This window comes from Formica exsecta, unplaced genomic scaffold, assembly GCF_003651465.1.
Source record: "Formica exsecta isolate Colony F162 unplaced genomic scaffold, ASM365146v1 scaffold16, whole genome shotgun sequence".
In the NCBI taxonomy this organism is placed as follows: domain Eukaryota; kingdom Metazoa; phylum Arthropoda; class Insecta; order Hymenoptera; family Formicidae; genus Formica; species Formica exsecta.
This window is the reverse complement of record NW_021848922.1, coordinates 217,237-226,656: the sequence shown is the minus strand read 5'-3', so window position 1 is coordinate 226,656 and position 9,420 is coordinate 217,237. Positions and strand designations below refer to the sequence as shown.

Here is a 9,420-nt window from a genome sequence, read left to right as displayed (position 1 = left end):
CCCAGTGAGCAATATGTTATCAAAAGAAATTCATAAAGTACTCAAGTTTAAGAGTCGGACTTCCGAAAACACCATCAAAATGATAATATTATGATATCAATAAGTCCTCCAATGCGTCGATTTTAGAGGAAAGAAAGACATCATATAATTGACATCTAAAAGAATTCCACAATCTGACTTCTTTTAAATATCAAAAAAATGTCACCGTTAAGAACCGTTCTATTTGTAGTATTATATTTTTGGGCGAGTTTTTTAATTCATCGATTGATCAATCGCATGATGCGCAAGTACAGCAAAGTCCTGTATTTGCTACATTTGTGCATCATGCGATTGATCAATCGATGAATTAAAAAACTCGTCCAAAAATATAGTACTACAAATAGAACGGTTCTTAACGGTGACATTTTTTTGATATTTAAAATAAGAAATCAGATTGTGGAATTCTTTTAGATGTCAATTATATGATGTCTTTCTTTCCTCTAAAATCGACGCATTGGAGGACTTATTGATATCATAATATTATCATTTTGATGGTGTTTTCGGAAGTCCGACTCTTAAACTTGAGTACTTTATGAATTTCTTTTGATAACATATTGCTCACTGGGTTGACATTTAAATCGAGATAATTAACCGCGTTGCATTTTTATTTAATCATGATTAGAGTAATAATAATAATAATATCATCGGTGTCGTATGTATAGATTAATAATAAATCGGCTCAAAAATATTGCGCTTCATCTTTTAATGCGTGATAGTTCCGTTTTGTTCTTTTGCCTAAGGCCGGATTCACACCTTGGCAGAAAAGCAGAAAGCAGAAAAGCAGAGGCCAATCAGAACTCGCGCTGAAAAAGCAAAATGTACTGCTTATTTTCAGCGCGAGTTCTGATTGGTTTTTGCTTTTCTAGCACGAGTTCTGATTGGCTTCTGCTATTCTGCCAAGGTGTGAATCCGGCCTAACATATATATAGCTACAATATTGAATGTAATATCGTTGATAAATTCGAATATATATATATATATATATATATACATATATATATGTAATATCGTAAAATCAGGATAATTAACGTCACGGTAATCGTCTTTATTACAGTATCAGTGCCACGCGAATCGACGAGTCGACCGGTGCAAGAATAACTTTCTTTATTTTTTCCGGGGAAACTTTTTTCGGCGCGCACAGTAGCCGAGCGTCTTTAGCTTCCCGCGCGATTCTGCAAGGGCGTGCCTGATTGGCCGGCGCGCGCCGCAGCGGCCAATGACGGCGCGGCTTAGAGACGGTGACGTAGCGTTTAAAGCGCCGTACGCGCTGAGTTGCTCTCGCGGTCGCCATGCCATGCGGCTGTCCCGCGTTTGACAGGCTCGGTCTCGGACGGTTCGCGCCTTCCGTCACGAGTAAAATACGTTCGTGATCGTCGTCGGCGCGCGCCGAGGGGCGCGTCGCGACGTCACGGTGTCGCGAAAGTGCGCGAATGCTTGTGCCGCGAGTGACGCAACCAGTAACCGTGTTCCTGGCGAAACGACGACGGGGTCCGTTGGCTCCCACTCCACGACGACGACGGTTAGCGGTCGAATGCGACGATCGGAGTTCCAACAATGACGCTGTTGCAGCGGGGCGGACGAGAGTGTTGTGAGTATCTCTTTGAATTAACCTCTCGATTGTTTATCGCTGGAAAAGTAGAAATTTATCATTTCCAAATTAAGCCGCGTGTTCTCGAACACGTCGGCCGGTGGTGCTCGCAGCGCCTTTCTCATTCCGTTTCGGAATTAGGCGCGCGGAACGTGCTGCCCTCTGTGGCATATTACGAAAGCTACGGACTGATTTTATTTTCTATTTTCTTTTCGATAAACTCGTCCGCGAAAGGCGGCTATTAAACAGTGGAAGTACTTTTTTTAATCGCTAGGTATGAATTGAAAGGACTAGAAAGATATTTTTCTTGCTTTTCTTAGAGCGGTATAAATTACAGTCAAAAGAGAGAATTAATTTTAAATACCATAATCTCACGCTTGTATGCATATTTACGCTGAATTATAATAGTTATTTTAATTATGATTATATGCTTTTTTGTAACATTTTTTGCGCTTTCGCGAATAAATAAAGTTACATATATATGTCAAAATGCTCAGGCAAAATTAAACCGATAAAAGAAAGAGAAAGAGATATATGTATATCTTTGCACACACACATACAAACACACACACACACACACACACACACACACTTGTACATATACATAAATTTACATTATCATCCATTATTTGTGAAAATAAAAAGAGAATGGCAAATGACGTATCGTTCGATGACTCATTGGAAACGTCGCGTAAAAGACAGCTGTTGGTCGAATGGGCCAATATCAAAGAGGCGGAAGTCGATATCGCGGTTTTAGAGGGAAGTAATAAAGCGACGTGTGTATTACGATCGTACGTAAGTATTCATAACTATCACTTTCCTACACACAGTCGCCTTTCGCATGGCGGCCAAGGGGTCAGTGCACTTGGGATCTTATGCCGACGCGAATGCTCGCCTGCGCCTGTGTGCATCTGGCGCAATATTTTTGCGACTCTGTAGGAAACTTTGCGCGCGTGTTACGTGAAAATAGACGTAATTGTTCTCGCTGCCCTGATCTCATCACCGGTCGAATCGCAGTCGAGAATTTCGTAACCGTTAATCGATAAACGTATCGGGGGTATACCTTAAGGATGTTTTGGCTGTACAATAGTAGCAAAAAACTGTCAAAAAATATATATATATTTCTTATATTTATACTGTTTGAAAAATCAAATAAATAAATCTGGATTATAAAAAAAATTAAAGTATCACAAAATAATATGGTTTTTAACGTCTTCGTAAAAGAAAATTAATTAATATTTTTCCTAATTTATGACAAAAACTTTTGATCGTGAAGACTTCTGAAATCAACCGCAAGAAACAAAAAAAAAAAAACGAGTAATTTACAGAAAGAAAGAGAGAGAGAGACAGATAATATTTTTTTACAATTTTTAGTAAATAACTTTTAAACGAATAAATGGATATAAATCAAGTTTTGCACAAATATTTATTAGTCTTCTTAATATATGTGAAAATTTTTATTTTGTTGGTAATGTTTTTTCCTTGTCAAATTTGTCAATAAATGCTACAATACGCGATTTTCCATAAGAATCAATAATAAATTTAAACTTAAATAATTCCCAAATCATTCAGATAATTGTGCTCACATTTTGCACAGATATTCAGAAGAAATAGTAGAACAGTCTACGAAATTTTTATGCTTTTGTCAATGTTTTGATATATGACACGTACATCCTTGAGAAATTTATGTCCATCTCTTTGTTAATATATATTTTTTTTAAACGATATAAATCTATGCACTTGCTATATTTTTCGAAGTGATTTACAGTTTTTTATTAACTTTTATTAATTTGATCTATTTGTACATATCTATGTTACGATAATAAATGCAAAAGGGGGAATCTATATAGGATATAGGAATCTTGTATTTAATTGAGTGGTTTTCTCTCTTTGATTCTATCTACAGGGTGTCTACTCCCTGGAAAAACATGGAAAACCTGGAATTCTCAGGGAATTTTAAAAAAAATTCTCTCTAATAATCTTGCTTTTATATTGTAAGCAATCCTCCGATAAGCCAAGTTGTAAATTATGTGTATGTTTAAAATATATTATATATAATAAATATATATATCTATTTCTGTTTATATATTTAATGTCTTAATAAAATATTGAATATGCAGTACATATTCTTTACTTTAATTTTTAGTGATAAAAAATGAAAATATTATGCAAGTTAAACATTTTTTTGTCTTAACGAAAGCTATTCAATCTTTTTCTCAGTACATTTATATTATTCATGTAGCAAATCTAGCTCTTTAAACTTAAATGGCTTTGTGTTTTTCCTTCGTATAAGTGAAAAGCATTAGAAAACGCGTACAATAAAAAGATTTATTTTTGGAAATTGTATCAAAAAATCTTTAAAATATTCTCTTTGCCTAGAATTTTGAACAAAAATACCTGGAAGATCAGGAAATTTTCAGGCGATCTTTTTACAAGATTCGAGTAGAAAAACGAAATTGTCTTCATTTCGAGTCGCTCGTTCTTCCTTTCGCGACGATAGTCCCCGAGGGGGTGGAAAGTAGACATCTAGTCGCAAAAGTGGAGCCTTAGACTCGATTATGAAGCCATGATTCATGGCCCGCTCGCAATAATAAGGCCGCTTATTTCGCAAATCCTCGCATCTCTCGAATGCTTTACGCGAACTGCACGAGGCCTTTGTTCGCCTCGTGCGTCCTCGTCCGCCTGTCCCCTCGTCGGAGGATTTACGGGGAGCGCGTCGGCGGCATTCGGGCCGGAAAAATTGGATCCCTCGAATGAGATTCGATCGTTTTCCCCGCGTTCTCCCCCGCGCGCCGCGCATTTTCTTTCTTCCTCTCCCGTCATTCAGGGAGTCGAAAGCTGCCCGAGCCCTATAACCACCTGTCTTGCTCACAAAGGGAAGGAGGAAGGCGAGCCAACAGGTTTTAGCTCCGACACACCTGATCGAAGTCGAGGAGCATGTCTGGCTCTTTCTCTCTCTCTCTCTCTTTCTCGTTGGATGAGTTTCTTTTTACGCTTCTTCTCCTCCGCGTAATATCACCTGGTTCGAATTCATCGAGATGCTTCAGTTTGTCGGTGGATAGTTGATCCATAATTATGATTGTCATTGAGATGTATAACTGTCTTTTAGACTCTCTTGGAAATTTCATCTTGTGAAAAATGCAAATATCATTTTTTAATCGAGGATTCTATTATCTTTAGAAATAAGAGAGGAAAGAGAAGATGTGATATAATCATTATAACGCGATGTCTGTGCGGATTATGCATTGTCTACGTAGATTACGCGTCGAGTAGCAGTCACATGGTATACACGCAGATGACAAATCGTTGTTATTTGCGTATAGACATTCGCGTCGCGCCTCGCAAACTATCGATCGTGAGCACCACTGTCGTCGCGTCGCTGGCTGGCGCTTTAAAGAGATATACCCATATCGCCTTTAAGGCTCGAGCCAGAAAAGAGGGGACCAGAGGACGCCGGAGGGTTCTGGAAGAAGCGTATTTGGACGGTCCACAGCTCTCGATGAGAGACGTGGCAACAACGCGTTTGCGTCTCTTCCCCCTTCCCCCTTCTTTCTCTCTCTCTCTCTCTCTCGCTCCCTCTCACGAACGCAAACACAGGAGATCAAGGTATTGTAAAATTGCCGATTGGCTTCGAGGTCATCGGCGGGAGGAATCGGTCTCTATCGCTCAACTCTTTTTCTCGTCACGGATTTGTCGAAATTATTTGTCGAAGCGTCGCGTCGTCATCGAGATTCCCACGTGTCATTCTAACGTCAGGAGGGAATAATTTGCCGAAGAGAAAGATCAGAATCTGCCGGAATCATCCATTTGTTCCAATAGTATGAGGGATTTTTTTTTTCGTCCGACAAAAAAGTTTCAAATTTAATCGTTGTCGAAAATTATGACGTCACGCTTCAACCAATATTTCAAATTATCACGTTACCTCGAACGTTGAAATTTGCGCGAGCGCGCGTTTTGAAAGAGCGTGCAAACAGATCTACGAGCCATTCCTCGCGAAAATTTAAGCCGAAATGTAAATCCGGCTCGTGTAACTGTCATCGTAATCGCGCGAGCTGCGTAAGCGGTTTTACAGCCTATGCTCGCTACAATTGCGACGTTATATTATAGCGCTCCTGTTTCAGTTTCCTTGAACGTTTCATATCGTCATTTTTTCGGCGTGCAATTCCGTAGGTGATCTAATCGTCGGAGGAAATTCCAGACCGCCGCGCGTGAGATAGAGACAATACAAGGTCCGTCGATCGTGCGTCCTTCTTCTTTCTCTCTCTTTTTTTTTTATTCATTTCTTCGAACTGCCAGAAACTCGATCACCGTCCGCAACGGATGATACTGCGCGTTAGAAATATGTCGGGGCCATTGTTTTCACGTTGAATTAATCAACGACGTGTTCGTCTACACTGAGAAAGAAAAAGTTGTTAACTTGACTAAATGTGTTCAATTGATTACTATTTTTTTAATTGAAATATTGAAATATTTAAATTAAATACGACATATTAAGGGGACATACCCGTTTGAACCTTCGAAAAGTGAGTACATTTTCTAGATTTTTTTGCAGGGCAACAATTTAATAAAAAAATTTTTTTTTTTTACGATATTAATACAATATTATTAAGTATTTAAATAAAAATTCTTAGCCTAAAAAAAAATTTTTTTTGGAAGTTATGCGAATATTTGCAGATTTATGTTTTCATGCACGATGTGCATGAAAACTCGGGCTACGTTCGACGGAATGACTTTAAATTTTGCACGCGAGTTCTTAATAAGATACCGTATCTGCTAACGAACCTTTTTTTTTAATTCGATTTCCCATTTTTTTTTGTTATAAACAAAAAAAGATGGATTTAAAAAAAAAAGGAACTTGTTTTCAACACGCCGCCATTTTTTTATTTTTTGAAATTTTGAGAAAACGCTTGGATAACAGATAGCAATTAATATGTTTAATAAAAAAAGCTTGTATTTTTGATTTTGGATATGATCTACGAACATTTTCACCGTGCTGCTACCTAAACATTTCTCAAAAAATTCAAAATTTTGTAAAAAATGAACCCTTTCATCGATACTCACCAAATTCAGTACCAACCATCTTTGAATGATACTCTATCCATGTAAAAAAAATTTAACCCGATATCTCAAAAGTTGCGTTAGAGGTTGTACAATATATTGCGTACACACATCATACACACATACATACATACATACATACATACAGACATTTTTTAGGAATATGATTTTTCGACGTTTTGGAACATTCTAAACACATTGGCATAGAAAACTCGAAAAAAATTTTGTCACGAAAACAAAGCTTCCTCTATGAGGAAGCAAAATTAAAAATTCTTATCAAGTCGTTGCTCGGCAAAAAAATCTAGAAAATATACTCATTTTTCGAGGTTTTAAACGGATATGCTCCCTTAACTCTAACATAATACTTAAATATTTCAATTAAAAAAATAATAATTAGCTGAACGCATTTAGTCAAGTTAACAACTTTTTTTCCTCGATATAATCAATTTTACGAAGTACAAAATATACGCTATCTAATTCGAAATTCAATTCTTACATCATGCAAGCATCGTAATATTTTTCACATTATTCCGTCATTCCGGGAAATGTCGTTACTTGAAAGAAGTTAAAATAGACATATTCGCGAATGATTCAACACGATCGAAATTAGCCGATGTTATAATTTGATTGATCGCGTGATAACGGCACATCTGCCGTAAAAAGTCGAGTTTCCATTGTCTCCGGGACGTATCATTTTTGCGAAACTTCCTGCCGTATCCGTCCACAGGAGAAAGAGAAAGAGAGAACACGTGTTTACGCACCGTTTAATACCGTCACGCAATCGAATCGCAACGAGAAGAAGCGTAGAAGGAGCCTTCTGGTTGGTTTGATCGCCGACGCGGTTGCAAATTTATGTAGATGAAAGGAACCACGAGAGCACACACATCCGGATATATATGCTGGCGTGTTTTTGTGTTATAATAATGTCGTGCGGGTTGGCACGTACGCATACATACCGTCCTTCTATCGCTACATCCCCCTCCAATACCCGGACGTCTCTACGCAGCTTGTCTACGGAATATGAAAACTATTTTAGCGCTTTGTATACGCTAAGTAGATAAATCGGAAAGAATAGCTCTCCGGTATAATTTCGATGTTTATTCCGCCATGAATTTCTACACAATTCCGTATTGTCCTCTCGTGCGCTCATTTCTGGTATTTTACGATGTTATTTTACCGCCTTCATCGGCAGCGATTTCCTAAATCTTTTTCCTACGTGACTCGTATTTTCGATCGAAATCTTAACCATGTTTTCTAAAAAAAAAAAATCAAATCAGATTATATTAATTATATTGAAGGAAATTGATGATTATAGACTGAAAAAAAATTGTTAACTTGATTAAATCACTAATTACCATTTTTTTAATTGAAATATTTATATATTTAAGTCAAATACGACATATTAAATCTAACATGACGTATATTTGACTTAAATACTTAAATATTTTAATTTAAAAAATGGTAATTAGTTGAACGGATTTAGTTAACAATTTTTTTTTTCCGGTGTATAATTATCAGTTTCCTTCAATATAATTAATATAATCTGATTTGATTTTTTTTTTTAGAAAACATGGTTAAGATTTCGATCGAAAATACGAGTCACGTAGGAAAAAGATTTAGGAAATCGCTGCCGATGAAGGCGGTAAAATAACATCGTAAAATGCCAGAAATGAGCGCACGAGAGGACAATACGGAATTGTGTAGAAATTCATGGCGGAATAAACATCGAAATTATACCGGAGAGCTATTCTTTCCGATTTATCTACTTAGCGTATACAAAGCGCTAAAATAGTTTTCATATTCCGTAGACAAGCTGCGTAGACGTCCGGGTATTGGAGGGGGATGTAGCGATAGAAGGACGGTATGTATGCGTACGTGCCAACCCGCACGACATTATTATAACACAAAAACACGCCAGCATATATATCCGGATGTGTGTGCTCTCGTGGTTCCTTTCATCTACATAAATTTGCAACCGCGTCGGCGATCAAACCAACCAGAAGGCTCCTTCTACGCTTCTTCTCGTTGCGATTCGATTGCGTGACGGTATTAAACGGTGCGTAAACACGTGTTCTCTCTTTCTCTTTCTCCTGTGGACGGATACGGCAGGAAGTTTCGCAAAAATGATACGTCCCGGAGACAATGGAAACTCGACTTTTTACGGCAGATGTGCCGTTATCACGCGATCAATCAAATTATAACATCGGCTAATTTCGATCGTGTTGAATCATTCGCGAATATGTCTATTTTAACTTCTTTCAAGTAACGACATTTCCCGGAATGACGGAATAATGTGAAAAATATTACGATGCTTGCATGATGTAAGAATTGAATTTCGAATTAGATAGCGTATATTTTGTACTTCGTAAAATTGATTATATCGAGGAAAAAAAGTTGTTAACTTGACTAAATGCGTTCAGCTAATTATTATTTTTTTAATTGAAATATTTAAGTATTATGTTAGAGTTAAGGGAGCATATCCGTTTAAAACCTCGAAAAATGAGTATATTTTCTAGATTTTTTTGCCGAGCAACGACTTGATAAGAATTTTTAATTTTGCTTCCTCATAGAGGAAGCTTTGTGAGCGAAATAAAAATTAAAATAATTTCTTTCACCGATCCTCACTAAATTCAATATCAAACATCCTTTAATAATACTCTATTCATGTAAAAAAATTTAATCAGATATCTCAAATTTTCTGAAAGTTACAGCGTGTACAGACATTTCTCAAAAAA

The 9,420-nt window shown here is 37.1% G+C and overlaps 1 protein-coding gene across 2 annotated transcripts in view; it reads left to right on the top strand.

Moving 5' to 3' along the window:
• Positions 1–1,314: 1,314 nt before the first annotated feature.
• LOC115233086 (inositol-pentakisphosphate 2-kinase) overlaps positions 1,315–9,420 on the top strand; it is a 102,265-nt gene continuing 94,159 nt past the window's right edge. For both annotated transcript variants that reach the window (XM_029803310.1, XM_029803308.1), the window contains exon 1: positions 1,315–1,627. The gene's annotated coding sequence lies outside the window, so the exon portion shown is untranslated. The remainder of the gene's footprint in view (positions 1,628–9,420) is intronic.